The sequence below is a fragment of the Loxodonta africana genome, chromosome 1 (genome assembly GCF_030014295.1).
Source record: "Loxodonta africana isolate mLoxAfr1 chromosome 1, mLoxAfr1.hap2, whole genome shotgun sequence".
NCBI classification, from domain to species: Eukaryota; Metazoa; Chordata; class Mammalia; order Proboscidea; family Elephantidae; genus Loxodonta; species Loxodonta africana.
This window is the reverse complement of record NC_087342.1, coordinates 206,056,927-206,079,361: the sequence shown is the minus strand read 5'-3', so window position 1 is coordinate 206,079,361 and position 22,435 is coordinate 206,056,927. Positions and strand designations below refer to the sequence as shown.

At 40.3% G+C, this 22,435-nt stretch overlaps 1 protein-coding gene across 1 annotated transcript in view; it reads right to left on the bottom strand.

Moving 5' to 3' along the window:
• Positions 1-22,435, bottom strand: part of ARFGEF3 (ARFGEF family member 3) — a 165,557-nt gene that overhangs the window by 117,817 nt on the left and 25,305 nt on the right. The gene's annotated exons all lie outside the window — the stretch shown is intronic.

Genomic DNA, 22,435 nt, shown 5'->3' with positions numbered 1-22,435 from the left:
TAAAATATGTTAGGAACCAAACAAAAAGAGCTACAAAGGCAAAAATATTTTTCTGTTTGAAGCACTGACTCTAAACAATTAAACAGTAGACCGAGAATTTTAATCAACCCATTATTTCCCCACGGAGTCACACTAGCACAACAAATGAAATGTTACTTAATTTTACCAGGTTCTTCCACTGCCACTTAAACCAGAGCAGTCCCATTTTTATCTATTGTATATTGTATTTTCAGCATAAGTGAATAGCATAAATGGCTTTAGAGGGTGTGAAAGTCACAGGGTTAAGTTATAGGATTACATCTTTGGAGAAATAAGGGTCACTGTTGTACCACACAATGGAACAGCAAGTTAATCATAGCTCTGATGCCTTCCTGCCCACCCTGAAGTGCACTTCTTTTCCATGGAATCCTCCATCAGAAGCTCTCTAACAGATGAAGTCTAACTCTGTAACAGCTCTGAAAGGATGCTCTGTAATGCTGCAAAGGCTGAACGAAAATAGACTCATTCAGGTAGAGCATTCGCCTTCCTAACCCTTCTCACCTATCCCCTCACCATTCCCAATCTTAAAATATCCATTTTGCCATGACAACTGATAACACTATATCCATTTTTGACTAGATACAGCCTTTGACAGATGGATAAATTACTCGTGTGTTACTTCCAGCTGGTTGGCTATAACTTTGTCACCATTATCGTTATTGTCAACTTGACATTGTTATAAGTAAACACTGCTGTGTAGTCAATTAGAGCAGAAATAGCTGTTTTTTCCAATTTTGTTTCTTTTGTTTAATTCATAGCCAGGTAAGAAGCTTGGAAAAATTCATTGGAAGGGGGAAAGTAGAGTGAGGAGTAGGAATAACGAACAGATAGAATATTAACAGAACCACAGATCTTTATCTGTGAACCCTTAAAACAAACAGATTTCCAAAAGGAGCAATACACTGAGAAAGAGCTTTCTTCTCAAATTTGGGATCAGATCTGTCAATGAGGGCATAGTATGAGCAAGCACAACCCTGGAGGTCCAAAATTCTCACAATGGCCCAACAGCTCAGAGCAAAGAAAGTCTCTGTTCGGTGGCTACGGACTGAAAATGTACAAGTATTACACACTGATCACCAGGGCATTGAACAAGAGTAGACACCACGTTCAGGAGCAACAAAGACCACTTCTGAAAAACTCTAAACCACTGACCCTCAGGAAACAGCACTGTTTGCATATAAACAACTACAAAGCCCTATTACTCTGCCATCACCAGTATTAGACCTTTAAGTCCTTATTCCACTCTCTCCCCTACTTACACACTGACAAGATCTATATTGCTCACGTAAGCCAGGTTGGTAACAAATGCCAGAACTACCAGGTTGTACCACAACTCCAGGGGACATCATTGAACGGTTCCCCATGCCAGTCATGGTCACCGGGCAGGACTGGGAGATAGAATTGGTCCAGCTAAGTTTCAGCTGAGTTGAAAGCTATTAGCATTTAGTGGGAAAAAAATGGGCTATGGAATCTGAATTCAAACCCTGTCCATTTACAAGTTTTGCCATGTCAGTCTTTGTCCCGCTTATCTCTGCCATTGCACAAAAACACTCACAGACAATATGTAAGTCAATGAGTGTGGCTGTGTTCCAATAAAACTTTATTTACGAACATAGACAGCAAGTCAGATTTGGCCTACAGGTTGTAGTTTGCCCAGCCCTGATACAGACAAAGCACCCAGCCCATGTCATGATTTTCAGCACGGGATAAGCAAATCTAATCTTGTCACAGAAAGATTTCACATAGGACATGGGTTTAGTTCTCCTGGGAGGGCCTCAGGAAAACTATTGTACAGCACCTAGATCTCTCTTAGAAAATAACTGCTTTGAGGAAGTACCACTATAGGCTGAGAAATTTCATCTGGGCACTAAACCAAACCACTCCATCCACCCATTTAACCAACATTTGAGTGCCCACTGTGTACCAGCTCATGTTGGGAGGTGGGGAAGACCCAGTAAGGAACCAGAAAGAACAGGTACCTGCTCTCCTTGATATTCATGGGATGAAGGGGTGGAAAAAAAAGAAAATTAGCAATTATTATTTCTCTATTTAGTTTAGTTGTCAGTATAAAAAAAAAAAAAACCTTAAAACAGGCATTCATACTCTTATTTTACATTTGATAAAATGGGGGTTCAGAGAGGTTGTGTAGCCTGCCCAAGGCCACACAGCTAAAATGTGTGCTATAGACAATTTAAATCCATCTGACTCTCCAGAAAAATTCCTTCCAACACGCTTTGGTCAAAAAAGATCAGAGCAAAGCTAGATTTGTTTTTTAATCTTTTTTTTTGGGGGGGGTGCAGTGGAAGAATCAAGAATGAACACAAAAAAATCTGACAAAAACCTTCATCATAGAGGAGTACACATATCATTTCAGAGGATTCACAGGCCACCCAAAGCCCAACTCCACATGGATCCCAAGTTATGAGGCCCTACCCTTAAAGAACCCTTAAAGAACATGGTGAAAATCTTAGTGTCTATGGGAGAGAAGAGGGCTGTGTTCCCTGTCTGGGCTTAGGGTTCCATACGATATGCTTTGAAGTGATGTTACACTGAGCCCTGGGGCAAAGTGGTGGGGCAGAGAGGTAGGTCAGTGTGTGCGTGTGTGTGGTGTGTGTACATGTACATGCGCATAGAAGGTTGAGAGGGACAACTACTTCTCCTCAGAATCCAAGGCCTCTCACTTCCTCAGACCCAGAAGTCCCCCCAAGTAGCATAACAAGTCTCAGATCTTAACTCCAATAGGAAAGACGCACCTATGGAAATGAATGAAAACCATGGGTCACAGCTGATTTCACCGGTGGTTCCATGACATCATAAAACCCTGTTGCCTCGCTTTTTTAAAGTGATATTAATGAAAGAGTACCGGGCTTGTTAACGGGTCTCAGGATGAAATTTATAATGAAGATGCAATGTGTCATATACTCAGTCGCTTTGATGCATACGGTATCAGAATAAAAAATCTTTTGATCTTTTATAGATGCTGTCTCATTGGGAAAAGAGTATAACATAAACCAATATTTAGTTACATAAGCGATTTTTTTTTATGCATAGACATGTGCAAATTCACTCTTGCCTAATTAAATAAAGGCAGTGGCCTGGTGTTTCGTGTCCTGACATGCCATTATTTCTCGAAGAATAATAATTAGAAGTGCCGCACATGCACGAGGAAGGCATCACCCAGTGACACTGTGACTGGTCATGTCAAGGAGACTGAGCTCATTTCCTTAACTGCATTGTCACGGTTCACAGGCCAGCTTTATTGGGTTGGAAGATAAAAATGGACAAAGGGACATTAAAATAGGTGAGTAGGCCTTCTCACATTCCACAATGCTATGATTCTATGACCTAAACCATTTACTAAATAACTATCTGAATTTCTTCATATACTATCATAAACTGTTAACAAATGCTGTCTGACAACCAAGAAAGGAGATTTTAATATGCTACTCATTCCAAAGTAGATTTTTTTCTACCACTTCCTTTCTCCTTCAAAGTAACCCCTATCCTGACTTTTAAAATCATGAATTAATTTTGCCTGCTTTTGAGTTTTATATTTATGGAACCATATTTTTGTTGTTGTTTAGTGTGGACTTTTTCAGGTACGGCTTCATTTGCTCAACACTGTGATCTATCCATATTGTTGTGACTAGGAGTAGAAGACTAATTTTCACAGATATATAGCATTCTAATGCACAAACATGCGTGATTTATTTATCCATCCTACCATTGATAGACATTTGGGGCATTTCTATTTGGAGGCTGTTACAAATAACGCATCTATGAACATTTGTGTGTCTTTTGGCATACACATGGAAGCAATCCTATTTGGGGGTGAAATTGCTGAGTTACAGAGAATTCATGTTTGACTTGAGTAGTTTTCCAATTGGTATTGCCAATTTATACTCCTATCAGCACTGTATGAGAGTTGTAGTTGCTCACAACCTCCTCAAGGCTTCTTCTGTCAGTCATTCTCCATTTTAGTATCTCGTGGATATGCTAAGTACATTGTTGAAAAGCATTTTTTTTATTGTGTTTTACGTGAAAGTTTACAGCTCCAGTGAGTTTCTCATACAAAAATTTATATACACATTGTTATGTGGCCCTGTTCCTATAACGTGACTGTACATTCCTCCTTTCCACCTCAGATTTCTTGTGTCCATTCAATCAGCTCCTATTTCTTTCTGCCTTCTCATCTCACCTCCTGACAGGAGCTGCCCATTGAGTCTCGTGTATCTACTAGAACTAAGAAGCACGCTCTTTATGAATATCATTTTATATCTTATAGTTCAGTCTATCCTATGTCTAGGAATGGTTTTAGTTCTAGGTTAACAGAGAGTCTGGGGGCCTTGTCTTCTGGGGTCCCTCCGATCTCAGTCAGACCATTAAGTCTAATCGTTTTACTAGAATTTAAGTTCTGCGCCCCGCTTTTCTTCAGCACTGTCAGCTGTGTTCCCTGTCAGGGTGGTCATTGGTGGTAGCTAGGTACCATCTAGTTCTTCTGGTCTCAGGCTGATGTAGTCTCTGGTTTATGTGACCCCTTCTGTCTCTTGGGCTAATATTTTCCTTAGATCTTTGGTGTTCTTCGTTCTTCTTTGCTCCAGGTGGGTTGGGACCAATTGACGTATCTTACCTGGCTACTTGCTAGCTTTTGAGACCCCAGACACCACTCACCAAAGTGGGATGCAGAACATTTTCTTAATAAGCTAAAAAGTATTTCTACCTCATATTTCATGGGAAAATTTTTCTGTCAGGTGATGAGACCAAAGAAACCTCCACTCTTCCATTAAGGAAAATGCTAATGACAAGGACATGTGATTTCACTACAGTAAATTTCAGAGTATCATATTTAGTAGGGAAGAGAGGGATATTACTATTGATTTTTTGTCATCATTTTAAGAGACAGTCTTAGTTATCAATCACCTATAACAAATAGCTGGTGATCCTGATGTCATAAACACACTCTAGAAAAAGAAGGGAAAAGAAACTTCTGTTTATTACACATTTACCTCAGAGATCTTCAACTTTTAAACCTACACTCCTGAAAGGCATGACCCAGATACGCACCAGCAGTGGTATCTCACAATGACAATGATTTCTCAGCTGATGGGGAGTAGGAGGAGAAATTATGTAGTGGAGGGGAGGGCAGAAATGGCATGGAGAACTGGGGTACGACTGGAGAATCCCATCCTATTGGCCCCTGTCAGCTCTGGTTGATAATCACTGGTTTGTAGATGCAAAGTACCATGCTAGACATGTTTATATTTATTATCTAATTTATTTATAACTTTTTAAAGTAGGGATTTAATTGTCAACAAAACTGAAACTAAGATTAACTTACTTTTCCAAGGTCATATGGTTATAAGTGATAGAGCTATGATTTAAACTCAGACCATCTATTTTCAAAAGCCATGCTCCTAATCTACTCCACAATGCCTATACCAGAAGGCAGCTCCCTAACAACTATGTATGATACACTGCTTTAAAAATGGTAATTCAAAGTCCACCGGGTTAAAGAACGGGGATAGTCATCAAACATGTAAATTATCTTATTTTGAGTGGTAATTCATGAAGCAATATGTGTAGTCATGTGACGGTACAGGCAGCTTGGTTGAATAGAAAAAAATGTGGCTTTGGAGCCAGCAGCTGGGTTTAAGGTACAGCCAAGACCATTTCTGGTTTGAGTAAAGAGGGTTTTTCACCCCTCTTTTGTGAAACGCAGGATGTTTTTATTCAATGCTTACGAATATAGATGCTTTAAACAATTCACACCAATGCTGATAGATTTCCATTGATCAAGGTTTTGCCACAGTCAATTCCATTGATCCAATTGGAATTAAATTGGTTCCTTAACTGATTTTCTTTGCACTGCAGTTAAGATGTTTCCATTTAATTTCTATCTTAATTTTATTTTACTGAAATTATTTTCATCACTATCAAGCCTTTTCTTTACACATTTCAAAAGGAAGATCAGATTCACTGCATGAGGAACTGTGTTAGCCCTAGGGACAAAGCTGTGAACAACCTAAAACCCCTGTTTTCCTGCAGGCTTTCAAGATTTCTCATCATCTATTGCAATGATTAAGTTTAGCATATGAAATTGCCATTTTTGTAAGTCAGAATGGGTTGAATATGGTCATTTTTATATGATTTAGTCTATTAAAAGAAATTCTAAATAATATGGCTATGCTCACTTTTACCTGAGGATATAAATTTGTAACCTCAATTATTTTATTGTAAAAGGCATATATACGTACATAAAACATTCTTAACGGTACAAAGGGATATATGGCAATGAAAACCAATCAGGTTACTAGCCAAAAAACAGAGTTAGCTAAATGTTTACAACAGTTATCTCTGGATCTTTTCTGTTGCAATTTTTCCTTTGTACTTACTATCTGTAACCATTTTTAAATAATATCTCCAGAGTATACTTGCATAATCAGAAGAAAATACTTTTTAAGCTGCAAAGCAATTGGCTCCTCACAAAAATGATGACTGTATTGTTTCCTTCTGCTCAGCTCTGAAAGGTGAGTGAATTTTCTGGCATACGGATAAAATAATAAGTATAGAACTCAGTTCTTTCCATTGCTTCCTAACATCTGCATCAACAAAGTATTCTTTACCACAATTATAATTTGTTCTTGTCCATAAAGAAAACTTCCATGTACATTATGGCCACATCACACTCACAGCTTTGTTTTTATAATAAAAGGACGACTGCAGGCAGTTTGGCCAGACTCATTATACAACATTAAAGGTGCATGTTCTTTGGAGTCCTTGATCAAGAAATTCCACTTCTAAGAATTTATCCTATTGATTTACTGACACATGTGTGCAAGGACATGTAAATACGGATATTTCCTGGAGCATAGTTTATTACAGCAGAAGATGGAATGGAACGGAAACGTTCATCACCAGGGAACTGGCTAAATAAATCATGGCACTTCAAAACACTGTAATGCTATGGAACTATTCATAAAAATGAGGTGTCTATATGTGTGAGTATAGAAGGTTCTCCAGGATTTATTGTTGATGAGTAAAAGCAAATTATTCAAAACTATTTGTAGAGTCTGCTTCTCTGTGTCAAAAATGAAAGGCCAAATGTAATCTGGGTATATACTGGAATGTGTCTAGATATCTTCTAGAAGGGTATAAGAAATTGTTAACATTGGTTGTTCTTAGGAGAAGGACTAGGGGTCGGGGTGAAAGGGAGATTTTTCATTATATACATTTTTGGACTGCGTGTATTTTTTAAAACTAAATGTAGATATTTCTTCCCAGTTAAGATGTTTAGTAGCTCTTCAAAAAATCTAAACTCTATTTTTAAAGCAAAGCATAGGGTGGGGGGAGGTGGGGAACACTTTATTGTCTCAGCAACCATTGAGTAGAGGAAATGGAGACGGCCCAGGCTGACTGAACCCAGGGAACCATCAAGAACTGATATATTGACCAAGCAGTTCTCAGTCACTCGTTCTTTGTTTCTCCAGCTTCGATTTCTGCCCCTCTCTGTGTGATAGCCACACTTTCTTCTGTTAAAGAGTTTTTTTCTATGCAGGAAAAAAAAAAAAAATCAAGCCACTGGAAGCCATGGGTTTACTTAATTCTAGTTTAGCAACCTAAGAGCCAAGAGCCAGAAAAAAAGTCTCAGGGAGAGCTCTGAGTAGCATGATTTGGATCACTGTGGCCCCAGGAATGGGGTGCTATGAATAGATACCCATCTAAGACTCAGTATGCTCCTTCCCGGGGGTAGGTAGAATCTGCTTCCAGGAATAAAAGGAAAGGAGAGGAGAGCACTGAAATAAATAATAGCCACTACTGTACGGTTGCTATGAGTCTGAATCGACTTGACGGCAACAGGTTTGGGGGTATACACACACACACACACACACACACACACACACGCGCGCGTAACCTTAACAATCATCTTTAAAATTTTAAATGCTGTCTAGATTTTATCTTTGCTATTAACATGTCTAATTTAAAAAATTAAGCTGCAAAAAAACTAGAAAATAATATAAAAACATTTGGTTACTTTGCTGTAATTGGACAATGGGTTTATTTTTTTCAGTTAAAATTTTTCATCTAGTATTCTTGCAAAACTTAAAAAATATAAAACCAAGACAATTCATCAAGAAAGAATTTTTATTAGTTTTGATAAAAATTAAAGATGGATTATGATTTGGTATTTTCAATTGCAATCTAGAGTTATTAACATTAATAATTCTGCCATAAAACATGAATTCTGTGTAATCAGGAGAAAAAACACTAAAGCTTTTTCTATTTCTAGGTGAGAAGAGAGACATAAATTTTATTCTAATCATAAGGGAGGTTGTTTTGGAATTTACTTTTTCTACAAATACTAAGCATCTATTATGTGTGAGGCACTGAATATAGAACAAAGGAAAAAAGACATCATTCCCGTCTTAAATGGAGGCAAAGGTAAATTCATCTTCTGTTAAAAAAATAAAAAGTAAAATCCCTGAGAAGAGTTTCCAGTGAATACATACTTTGTGTTGGACATAGCACACTGGACCCAACAATGTGAGCCAGCTTCTTTGGGACGGGTTCTGTCACTTTCAATCAAAGGATTCTAACTAATACAACAGGAAGTACCAGGTGAAGTCACAGAAGTGCCATTTATTAAAGCCTTCAATGTGCCAGGCACTGTGCTAAGGGCTTACACATATGACTGATCTCATTTAATCTTCTCAACAACCCAAGGAGGAGGGACTACCATTGTAGGGGCTGCTGATGAGGGAAGCAAGGGGAAAGGATCATTCACGCCTGGACAAGAGTGGCTGTAACTGGACCCCTGGGTCCACGCTCCCACAGTATGAGACCTTAATGGTTACCATCGGTAGCTCTTGAACCATGTTCCAAGAACTGGGTTAAGCACTTCCCAAGCACCAAGTCTATGAAGGACATTTCATTTAAAAAAAAAAGCTCTGTTCTATTTATGGTCAGTCCATCACTACATTTCCTCACATTATGTCCAATGCCAATTATTTACACGTTGACCTTTTACTTTTTCCACTCTAAAATACTGTAAACTGCTCCTTACCTCCATTGACATACTTGACAATTCCTCATATAACCTCTTCCCAGGGTACCATGGAAATGTTTAGCTCTTTAAGATTTTCATGAAAAGCAATTTGGCAATGTGTATCAAGAGCCTTAAAAGTATTAATATGTTTTGACCTAGAATTTCCTTTTTTAGGAAACTTTCCCAAGGAAATAATCATAAATGTGGCAAAATTTTTTATGTATAGGTTTTTACTGTAGTTTTATTCTGGGAAGTATTCATTAACACAGGAAAATGCCTTAAAAATGTTAAGAGGATTAGTGGACCACAACTACCATGGCCTCCACCAGACTGAGTCCAGTATAACTAGATGGTGTCCAGCCACCACCACTGACTGCCCTGACAGGGATCCCAATAGAGGATCCCAGACAGAGCTGGAGAAAAATGTAGAACAAAATTCTAACTCACAAAATATGACCAGACTTACTGGCCTGACAGAGACTAGAGAAAACCCAGGAGTATGGACCCGGACACCCTTTTAGCTCAGTAACGAAGTCACTCTTGAGGTTCACCCTTCAGCTAAAGATTAGACAGGACCACAAAACAAAACAAGACTAAAGGGACACACCAGCCCAGGGGCAAGGAATAGAAGAGAGGAGGGGACAGGAAAGCTGGTAATAGGGAACCTGAGGTCAAGAAAGCAGAGCGTTGACATGTCGTGGGGTTGTTAACCAATGTCATAAAACAATATGCATACTAACTGTTTAATGAGAAGTTAGTTTGTTCTACGCCTCACATACTTAGGACATGTTACCAGGAGGGATCAGTCCCTGGAGAAGAACATCATGCTTGGTAAAGTAGAGGGTTAGCAAAAAAAAAAAAAAGGAAGACCCTCAATGAGGTGGATTGACACAGTGGCTGCAACAATGGGCTCAAACATAGCAACAATTGTGAGGATGGCGCAGGACTGGGCAATGTTTTATTCTGACAATACAAAGTAGAACATAGACCATGGTCCCACTTGTGAATAATGTACAATGGTGAGTGCGAGATTCTGTCTAGAAAAATTCAAGTGTGTTCATGGGCAAGGTCATATTTATTTAGCCTTCAAATGGAGGAGACAGAATGGGGCTTGGTCAGCCAGGTGGAGAACGGGGAAAAGCACAGAGTGGATTTCTGGAACAACCAGGAGTCCCACTGTGACAGGATGGAGAAGGCCTGGTGGGAAGACAGATGAAAATGAGTTTGAAAAGGTAGATTCAAGCCAGGTTTTGAAGGGTCTTATGTTCCACTCCAATGAGCCTGGAAAAGGCCTTTGGCCAACTGAAAATGAGGAGCTACAGAAAATTTTTAATTAAGGAAATAATGTGATTTGGGACACTCTCTGGAAAATGTAATTCTGGCTATGATGTAAAAAATGGATAAAAAGTAGAATATCATGAAAAAAAATTTTGGAGTCAAGGTAATCTGAATTAAAATTTATGCTTTGCCAATGACAAGACTGGCACTAAGTATTTAATCTTCTCAACCCTTGCTCGTTTCATCCAGAAAACTGGAACTAGTATTACTTACCTCAACAAGTGTTCCAATGATTAGATAAGAAGACGCAATATTCAAATTTCTAACTGACCAGGGCCATCTTAACATTTATTGTACCCCTGAAGGGTCCTGGCCAAAACTGCCTCCTCTTTCCACCTCTGGATTTGTCCTGCTCCACAAGGGGTCTTACGGCCACAGATACAGACACCCCAGCCTGCAAGGCCAATCTCAGTCCACAACTCCGCAAACAGCTGCCCCTTGGTCATCCTTGGGTCTAAGGGTACACACAACTGTGGCACTCTCTGTCCTCTGAAGGACAGAACTGGGGAAGAAGCCCATGTATGGTTTCTGGAAGGAGGCTCAGAATAGTCTGAGCAGGAAATTCTGAGGTCCTAAGGAGCCCTGGTGGTGCAGGGGCTAAGTGTTAGGGTACTAACCAAAAGGTCAGCAGTCTGAATCCACCAGCCACTCCTTGGAAATCCTGTGGGGCAGTCCTAATCAACGGCAATGGGTTTGTTTTTTTTCAGAAGTACCCAAAGCATGATCTGAAGGGGCAGGGTGGGCTCTGGATGGGAACATTTCCTGAGGAAGGCATGTGGGGTCTCAGTAGCATAGGCCCAGAACCAGGTCCCACCTTGTCCAGGAGTAAGGGTAGTGCCTAGCACATTGTATGCACTCAATAAATGGTTGCTGTCATGGTGGTTTCTTTTACAGTTGCCATTGTCTTATTCTATCTTTGTTGTTGTTATTAACCTGAGGCAGTAAAGCCTACAGGAAGGGGATTCACTATGTCATAAGAGCCTAGGGCTAATGAAAGTATGATGAATTTGGCCACTTGCATCCAGGAACGGAAATGTGGAAAATATAATCTAGTAGAAGAGGACAGGAGAGGACTTGCTGGAAGAACAGGTTTGAAGAAGCAAGTGGGAAGGATAACAACTATATTTTTGTATATTTCAAATTTGAAATACCTTTGGGCATCTAAGAGAAGATAGTTGAAAGTACTTGTCTGGAATGCAGGTAAAATTTAGAAGTTATCAATCTAAAAGGGTTAGCTGAAGCCTTAAAAATGAATGAAACTTCCAACGAAAAATACAAGGTACAAAGCAGGACAGAGTTGTGAGAAATCCCTCCATCCAGTGAGAGGGGAGAAGAAAGGAACCCAGCTAAGGAGAAGTCAGAGGAGGAGGTGATATTCAGGAAGATGCCAGGAAAAAAGGCTGACTTTCAATGCTATATATTATTAGTACCCACCAGTTATCTAGTGTCCACTCTGTGCAAGGCAGTGTTACTTGGTGTACGTTATCTCATTTTAACTTAGAACGGACAACACTATGAGATCATTCATTATTTCCATTTTATTAATGAGCTAAGAGGCTCAGGGTGATTTGTCCCATATCACCTAACTACTATTAAGCATTAGGTCCATTAAAACCTTGACTGTATAGTCAAAAGTTAGGAAAAACTAGGAACACTTCGGTCAGTGTTAGAAAGAGGTATGGAAAGGAAGAGAAGAGATTGAGCCCATCCATCATAGCAGGCTCTAAGCTGGGAACTTTCTCATTATGTTATCTCATTTAATCTTTACCAGAGCTGTAACAAAAGCACATTTTACAGTTTAAGACACGGAAGTTTCCAGAGTCATGTATCCATGGACAGAGATGATAAATGGATGAGTCTAGATTCAAACATAAGGACTATACAACACAAACACCTACAACGTGTTACCTCTCTACCACAAGGCAACAAAAGCTAAAGGGGGAAGGGAAAGAAAGGTACCTGCAACATGGAAACAAGCACAGGCAACCTTAGAAATAGCCGAAGTCACAAAAAAATTTAATCTTCCAGCTGTCCTATGTTCTCCTAAACACAATGCAGCACGTGACAGCCAGTCCAACAATTCCTACTTCTCTCAGGACAAGTACAATCAAGAGCTGTTTCAGTCCGAATAGCACACTCAGATATAAAACATGCTGGCCCACAGGGCTCCAGAAAATAGAAAAAGCTGTATCCTTTATTCTTTTATTGACTTTATCTACATCAATAAAATTTTCAGCATTAAATTGTTAAATTTAGCTTAAGATATAAAAGCTAAGCATTAGGCTAGTTTGAATTCATGGAAAGGCCAAGGATCGTACCTTAAAGCTACTCCCTTGGTGAAGAGATGGACTATACCATTCCAGGCTAACAATTGTTCATCAATGTTTTTAAGCCTCATGTCCTATTTTACACATCCCTCCATCCTCATAAACACCACTTTCCTTTGTGCTTCTACTTGGCACTACAAGCATTCCCAGAGGCCCTCCTGGCAGGGTTAGTACCTCCCCACACTATGACATGGGATATTAAAAAAACAAAAACCAAACCCACTGCTGTCAATTCCAACTCATAATGATCCTACAGGACAGAACAAAACTGCCCCATATGGTTTCCAAGGAGCAACTGGTGGATTCAAACTGATGACCTTTTGACTAGCAGCCAAGCTCTTAACCACTGGGCCACCAAAGCTCTGACATGGGATATTTAAAAAAAAAAAAAAAAAACTCGTTGCCATTGAGTCGATTCCAACTCATAGCAGGCGACCCTATAGGACAGAATAGAACTATCCCATAGGGTTTCCGAGGACCAGCTAGTGAATTTGAACTGTTGACCTCTTAGTTAGCAGCCAAACGTTTAACCACTGTACCACCAGGGCCCCGACATGGGATATAGTGGCTAGGAATATCACTAAATAGTAGTAGGGGGAAACGTATTAACCTCCTTGGCTCACAATCAAACAGTAATGAATGTCCTCGTGAACTTCTACTAAGTGTGTGCACCACCTCCCTGGTATCACAATCAAATAGTAATGAACGTCCTCGTGAACTCCTTCTACTAAGTGAGTGCACCACCTCCCTGGTATCACAATGGCATACTAAATTTAAAAACTAAGACCGCACCTTCAAACAGGAGGAGATATCCACTATTTTATGTGAACCTATGACCAACTGTTAGAGTCACTATTGTAATGAGGGAAATATTAAAATGACTTATTTTTTCTATGGTACATAGATTTGATTGAATTTTAATGGTCCTTAAAATGTGTTTAAAGAACACTTAATGACATTGGGAAAATGTTTTTGATATATTATTACAAGAAACTAGCAAGTTACAAAACATTACATAACATGCAATCTGATTTTCATTATACATACTTGGAAGAAAATAAACCAAATATTAATATTCATTATCTGTAGACAGTCTGAATTTTGCATCCAGCAATCAAGAGTTAGAATTCAGACTTTACCATTTACTACTGGGTAAGCGTGGGTAACTCTCATCCTCTCTAAGCCTCAATCTCCTCACCTGTAAGGTGGGGATACAATGAAATCTACACATAGTTCATGTGAGATGACACTGTGTCAATTATATCTCCTGTGCTCTCGAATTCTGTAAAGAATATAGTAGTTCACAACCCGGAAACATTACTTTTTTTTCCCAAGTGTGTCATTTGTATATTCTCTTACCTTCTAAATAATTTAAAACAAGTACATTTCATGTTGTAGGCCAAACTGAAACCTTTTTATATTTTGAAATTACAGCCTCTGTTAAAATCTCTGCAGTTCTCAACAGGTTTCCAAAATCACTTTCAGCCACCCATGTATAGAGATATCACCCTTACAATTCATTTTGGCGATAAGCATCAGACAGAGAAAAATGCTGTAGAATTTTATTTTCAAGTAAGCAGTAACTTCTCCTACCAGTACTGTGTGTGTGGTGTTTCAGCTACTGAAAATCCCAGTAGATTCTGCATTATGAACATAATTTTTAAAATAGGACTTGGGTGAGAGCCAAAAGGTTGGTTTGGTTCCCATTAAGTGCCCTAATTATCTATTGCTGCTACAACAGAAATACCACAAGTGGGTGGCTTTAACAAACAGAAATTTATTTTCTCACGGTTTAGTAGGCTAGAAGTCCGAATTCAGGGCCCTAGCTCTAGGGAAGGCTTTCCCTCGCCTGTTGGCTCTGGAGGAAAAGCCTTGTCTCTTTTGAGCCTCTGCTCCTGGGAAATCTTCATGAGGCCTGGCATCTCTCTATCCCATCCCTGCTCGCCAGTTTTACCTCTTTTATATCTCAAAAGAGATTGACTCAAGATACACCCTATGCTAATTATGTCTCATTGACATAAAGAAACCATTCCCAAATGGGATTATAACCACAGGCACAGAGTTAGGATTTCCAACACATATTTTCTGGGAGGAGGTGCATAATTCAATCCATAACATTAGCTGTCTGCTTTAAACATATTATACTAAATAAACCCATTGCCATCAAGTCAATTCTGACTCATAAAGACCTTACAGGACAGAGCAGAACTGCCCCATAGGGTTTCCAGGAAGTGCCTGGTGGATCCGAACTGCTGACCTTTTGGTTAGCAGCTGTAGCACTTAACCACTACACCACCAGTGTTTCCTTAAATATGTTATACTAAAACTCAGTACCGTCAAGTCGATTCCGACTCAAACCTATTATCGGCTCTGTAATTCCCTTCCCCAAGCTGTAAAGTCAGTGAATCAGACCTACATTAATCTGTCTGGTAGACAGCCTCAGCCCTGACACAATCAGACGTGAAGACAAAACTGTTTCTCAGGATACATTTAGTTTTGAAGACGGGTTTGTACCCGGGTACTAGTTACCCTTCGGTCTATCTTAAACTGCCTTAGAATCCCATCACCCCAAGGCAGTTGCATTTACAACAACACATCAGCAACAGGCTGCCTTATTCCACTCAGGGTCATATCAAATCTATTATATAACAGCATGTCATTTCTTTAAAAAAAAAAAAAATGTGCGGGAAGAAAGATAAACATGCCCAGTATTTTTTTATGCACTGAAGAGAAAATACAGTAGCAGACTGTTCTCTTAGTGACGTGGTTAAAAACCAAAAGGCAGTAAAAGGGAGACAGTATAAACTGCCTGTCAAGAATCTCAGCTCAGGGCATTAAAATGGGACAGCATGAGGACTGAGTGCTGATTGTCAACATTCTCCTTATCACAGGGGGCAGCTGATGGCCTGATGCCTGTCAGCCTTACACTATGACTTTTGGCATTCATATCCATTTGGGAACACAGAGAGCTAATGCAACATAGTCATTTGCAACCAGCTTGGCTGCAAATGCTCTAAATCTAAATAAAGATTCAGTGAGTTTGCAAAAAAGTACTTATATGGATGGCCACGAAATCAGTGAAAAGAAGCTAAGACCTGAAGGCTGACATATACCTTCACATGGAGAAAAAGTACCAAATATTCAAGAAATGTATCAGATATTCAGAGGCAAAATTTAAAACACTAATTATTATTCAGAGAGGCAAAATTTAAAATACTGTAATTATTATTAAGAGAGGCAAAATTTAAAACACTGTAATTATTATTCTGCTATAATTGTTATTTTCATTGGCAAGATCCTGCTATGGAGACACCTCTAGCTAAGTAAAGATGTCCCTCCTTTCACTTGGTAAAAAAAAAAATGCACCCCAACTCACTTTCCACCCTAATATCAATGGGAGAGGTCCCTAAAATAAGGAAAACTGAAGGGGTATTTGGCTCCACCACTTAAACATGCTTGTGGCTGCAGAAGGCCTTGTTACCAGGGCGACTTGACACACTGTTCATATCAGGAGGAAGCTGAGTTGGCATGTGCTGGTCCACAGTGTACTTCCCTACATGTCAGAAGGCACCAAGGCACTCTGTCCCAGCGTGAGAGGCAGGAACACGCTGAACAGGATCATAATGACCAGGACCCCTGCTGCTATAAGACAGGGTCAAACCAACCTGGGAGTTAAACATTCATATTCAACTTTCTGTGGCATTCACTTACCTTCACCTCAGCCACACCAGGCAGCTCATCCCCCACCCTCCATTCCAGGAACACAGAAGGTGCCGAATGTCCTTATATAATCTGGGCTCTACCCAGTGGTCCCTGGGGAGCCACAGCTGTCCTCAATGGGGTGCCAAGGTAACTGGGCCTACCCAACTGAAAGCCCAGGGTATCTGAGCAAGGAGCCTCCCTTGCTCTGGTTTAAGTGGGAAGGATTTATAAGAGAAGACCACAGTCATTACGGAAGGTAATGGAGTCTGTTAAAAGAACCCTGGCCCAACCCTGGCAGATCCATGGTTTAATCTTAGCCAACTAATGTAGGCTATAATCCTAGGCATGTGATTTGGTTCTCTCTGGGGCTTAAATTCTTTTTCTTTTTTTAAAATAATGTTTTATTGTGTTTTTGGTGAAAGTTTACACAAGTTGGGTTCCCATTTGACAATTTCCACGCCATTTGTTCAGTGACAGTCACATTTTTCACAATGAGTCAACATTCTCTTTGTGTTCTGTTGTTCCATTTCTAATACCCTAGTTTCCCTGCCCCCTTATCCTGTCATCTTTGTTTTAGAGTAAGTGTTGACCTTTTGGCCTCATACAGTTTTTAAGTAGAACACCAATCTTACAGGTAATATTCTCTATTTTGTGAGCGACTCTGCTATTTCTTAAAAAAGGTGATCTCAGGATAGATTTGGTTCAAGGTTTAGAGTATCTCAGGGCAATAGTCTCAGGGAGTCCTCTGGTCTCTACTGGTCCAGTTATTCTGGCCCTTTTTTCTTTTTTTTGAATTTGAGTTTTGTTCTACATTTTTCTCCCATTCTACCCAGAATCATCTATTGTGACTTCAGTCAGAACGGTCAGTGGTGATAGCTGGGCACCATCTAGTTCTTCTGTTCTCAGGATAGATGAGGCCATGGCTACTGTAGACTTGTTTTTTCTCTGAGCTTTTGGTTACCTTCTTGCTCTTTTGCTCATGGTGAGTAGAGCCCAATAGTTGTACCTTTCCAGAGCTTAATTTCTATACACAAAACACTAGGAATATTTTAACTTTCCTGGCATCCTTCAAGTAAGTCCCTGGGTGGTACAAACAGTTAATGTACTCAGCTGCTACCTGGAAGGTTTGCATTTCAAGCCCACAGACACACCTCTGAAGAAAAGCCTGATAATCTATTTCTGAAAAATCAGCCATTAAAACCCTATGGAGCACAGTTCTACTCTGACACACATGCAGAGTTAAAGGCGTTACTGTTGTTGGTTACTGTCAAATCAATTCCGACTCTACAGAACTCTACAGGAGAGAGTAGAACTGCCCCATAGGGCTTCCTAGGCTGCAATCTTTACAGGAACAGATCACCAGGTCTTTTCTCCCACGGGTTGGCTGGTGGGTTTGAATCGCTGACCTTTTGGTTAGCAAACGAGTGCTTGAATACTGCACCACCAGAGCTCATTTCAAATGAATGGGAAGGATAAACTGAGTAGAAGGTATGAAATAACTTTGAAAACAAACACTTTAGAGAAGTATGAGGGAAGACACAGTAAGAAGAGCAGCAGGGTCTAAGGAAATGAACCCTTTTCTCTTGCCCTAGACCAGATACTTGTGTTCTTTAGAAGTCTCAGCTGTCTTATCTACAAGACCAGGCTATTTCTATTTACCTCTTCAAATCTGAATAGCCTATACCTCTTAGAAATGTGTGGCCAGCAGTGTTAGCAGTCTACCCTCTTTTCCTTATCAGTCAACTTTGTTTTGGCTCATAGTGTGGAAAGCCCCAAGTAGTAGATCAGGATCTGTCTAAACTTTGGACAACTGGGTTTCCTATTTTTCCAGCTTCCTTTCTAGCTCTGGAAAAACTTTTGCTTTCCTAATAAAAAGGATCAGGCCTGCTAGTTGACACTGCCCTTCTCCTTTGTGTCTTTTGTGCTTCTTCCAGTCTTGGATGGAGATGTGATATCTGGAGCTGCAACACCCATTTTGTGGCATGAAGAGTCAAATATAACAGAAGGCCAAGAGAATCCTAGAGCTATCAGTGCTGAAATTCTACCTCCAGACTGCCTAGTATATATGCAAAATAACCTCTACCTTGTTTAAACCACTGCTAATTAGGCTTCATTACTTACACCTGAATGCATTCATAATTGATAATACTCTTAAAGCCTGTTTCTAGAGAAGAGCTAATATTCAAGTAATTGTACATATGCCTTCCGTCCCAATACATTTCTCACAAATTTAAACCTGTCAGTGAAAGGGTAATGAAGAAATGGACAGAGTCAACAGTAATTCTCATTCTTGTTATTGTTGGGTACCATTGAGTCAATTCCAACTCATAGTAACCCAATGTGACAGTAGAACTGCCCTATAGGGTTTTCTTGGCTATAATTTTTACAGAAGCAGGCCGCCAGGTCTTTCTCCCATGGAGCTGCTCATTTCCATTTTAACACATCTAAACGGTTAAACGGCAGGTACTCAATAAGTATGTAGTGATGAAGTCCAATATAATAGTCAAAAGCATAATTTTCTAGTTGGATCTATATTTGAACCTCTATTATCCTATATTAGCTGGGGGAATTCAAGACAGATTTTATCAACTCATCATTAAAAATGGAGTTAATGCTAGTATTGTAAAATTTAATAAGATGATGCACAGAAAGTGTTCAGTACAGTTACTAACACAGAATAATGCCCAGTAATTGCACCCCTCAATATTGTGGGGCAAGCACATTGTACCAGGGGACAGGGGTATAAGGATGACGAATTTTAGACTCTAGCTGGGGAAGCACACAGTAAATCAGTTATTTAGGGCAAAAGGACAAGGTTAGAATATGCACCGGTGCTCAGGGTGTGGGGGAGAATCCCATCTCCCAGTCCCCACACCTTGTAAATACCACAGATGCCTCATCTCTCCTCCCTATCTTACCAGAGTTACCACTTAATTTAGAATTTCAACTCTTCATCCTGCAGAAAAAAATAAAAAGAATAACAAAGTAGCCAAGGCAGCCAGACAAGAAGAAAAGGGTCCTACTGATAGGCCTTCAAGCTAGTTACAGCTTCCACACTCCCCTTGTCATCCTCCCTCCCCTGGATCCCTGAGAGTCTCATGGGCTCCTCTTTCTGATGATTCATCCTTGTCCTCTGCCTGGCTCCCCTCACAGCTACAAAACAGCTACAGCCACTCCAAACATCATTGGAATGTGATGAAATTTTGAAGAAAAGAACTTCACTCTCACAAGAGGGAGACAGCATCTCCCTCTTGTTCCCTTCTGATGATCTGATGTAGGGTAAGTCCACGGCCAGACCAGACCTGCAATGCAGCAGCCTCATCAGAAGCACAGGGATAACAATGAATGAAGGCAGATTCTGATACACTATCAGGTTCTGGGAGGGGGTATGTATCAGGTCTGGAGAAAATGAGAAGGCCCAGAAAAATTTTCAAACAAGAACAATTACCTCCTAAATTAAATGTTGAGAGCACGTGCATGTCTTCTGATTAAACACCAAACCATTATCTCTAGGTAGGTATGTGTTGCAGTACTACCGGAAATTTGGTGATCACCCCTGCTAGGAAAATAATCAAGGCCCACTTCTCTGATACCAAATCTGTTGATCAATCCAAATCAATTTATTACCAATTCTGTTCCCCTCTGCTCCACTTCTGTTCTGACACCAGCTACATATACAGCAGTTCTTTCCCTGATCCTAAGCACCTGGTGCTATGTCAGACCTCAGGTGTTAAATGAGAGCAAAGTCCTCTAGGCTACCAAGTCTGCCCAAGACCTCAGACACCAGTCGCAAGCTCAGAGTCCTCACAACACCCTCCCTCTGATCTGCTGGCTCCAAATTCAGGGGTTCTCTCTACCCCTTTGGAAACCCTGGTGGCGTAGTGGTTAAGTGTTATGGCTGCTAACCAAAGGGTTGGCAGTTCAAATCCGCCAGGCACTCCTTGGAAACTCTATGGGGCAGTTCTACTCTGTCCTGTAGGGTCGCTAAGAGTCAGAATTGACTCGATGGCACTGGGTTTGGTTTTTGGTTCTCTACCCCTTCAGGATACCAGATGTAAGTTCAGTGGTCTCAAGGCTCCCCGCCCCCCTCGGACCTGCTAGCTTCTACTACTCCCTCAGGTTAGATTTTTCCCTAGAGCAATTCCCAGAACTCAGGAGAGACCTATGCTTACAATAAGTTTCACTGTAACAAAAGGGATGCAAATGAAGAAACACATAAGGGAAAGTCTGGGAGGGTCCCAATGTGGAGTTTCCAGGTTCCAAAACGGGATGCACTATCCTCCCTAGTGCATCCACGTCTATCACCAATCAGCAAGTCCAGGAAGCTTCCATGTCCAGAGACTTTATTGGCACCTCATCATATAGGTATGACTGATGGAATCATGCCCCCTCCTCCCAAAGGTCAGATGATATCACTGGTGGTCTTTTTGGCCTGGCCAGCCTCCATGTCCCCCACAGTCACCTCATTAGCATAACCTATTGTGTCTGGAGCCCTCTTAGATAATAGATACTTCAATCACTGGGGAAGTTCCAAAGTTTTAGATGTTAACTCTCAGGAACCAAGGACAAGATCAAATTCTTTGGGTAAATTTAAATTATTTTTTTCACACCCCGCTCTCACATTAACTCTGCCAACAACCACCCTCGTCAGGAACTGCCACAAGAGAGGTCAGCTCAAAGAACACGCTGATAGAATAGCATTAGATTCAATTCCCTTACTTCAGACACCAGAATTTATTTAATAAAAAAAAAACACCACATTTAAGACTGCCACAGTGAAGTTTTCCAGATCTTGCCTGCTGGAGCTGACTTGTTTATAATCCCCAACTATCAGTTGGAAACCCTGGTGGCGTAGTGGTTAAGTGCTACAGCTGCTAACCAAAGGGTTGGTAGTTCGAATCCGCCAGGCACTCCTTGGAAACCCTATGGGGCAGTTCTACTCTGTCCTGTAGGGTCGCTATGAGCCGAAATCGACTCGATGGCACTGGATTTGGCTTTTTGGGTTAAGTACCAATTAGGTTACTTTGTATTCTTAGGAATAGGAAATAACACTTCTTATATCCAGATTCTTATCTGCTCCTTTGTTCCGGGCCTGTGGTTCTCCTATCAAAAATCACACTTTGAAACTCAGCACTGGAGGGGAAAAAGTTCTTAATCCTGTTGCAAACTGCCAAAACATTGTACACCTATTTTACCAGAGTGATATCTTACTTGTGATTTGTTGTACATTCTGCAAAGCACCTTCTTAGTTGTTATCTTAAGTAATTTTCACAAGAACCCATGAAGGAACACATTCGTGGGGGTAGGTATTACAGGGCAATTTCCATAGCTATGAGGATGGTAGAAGCCCCAGGCGACAGTTCCACAGTCCTGTGTGGAAGAACAGAAATGTCCCCTCTCCTAGGCATAACAATGTGATTGTTGTGGGTATCTACTTTGGGAGCCCACAGCAGGGTCCAGAAAAGCAGGGTTGAGAGCGACTGCTGTTCTCGGGTAAGAGGAAGAGTTGGTGCTCTTAAGAATGAATGATTTAAGATCCCAATTCTTAAAATGGGGAAGAAGTGGTTCTCGAAGTGTGGTGCAGGGACTTCAGATGCTTTCAGAGGGTCACACTACTTTTTACTTTGCCTTTCTCATTCTCAGTAATGCGCAAGTATAGAACGGGGTTCATCTAAGAAGAATATCCACAATTACCTGAAAAGCCTATTAAAATTCCTTTCCCATTTTAAACTACCTATCTGTATGAAGCTAGATTTTCTTTCTATGCTTCAGTCAAAGCAACATATTGCAACAGACTGACTACAGAAGCAGACTTAAGAATCTAGTTGTTTTCTATTTTAAGCCAGACATTGAGGAGATTTGCAAAAAATGTAAAATAATGTGACTTTTCTCCTAAAGTTTCTACTTTGGAAACTAGTGATTTTTCATTCAAATATGTTATTATATTAACAGTAATGGGTTTGTTATTGTTACTTTTCATGAATTT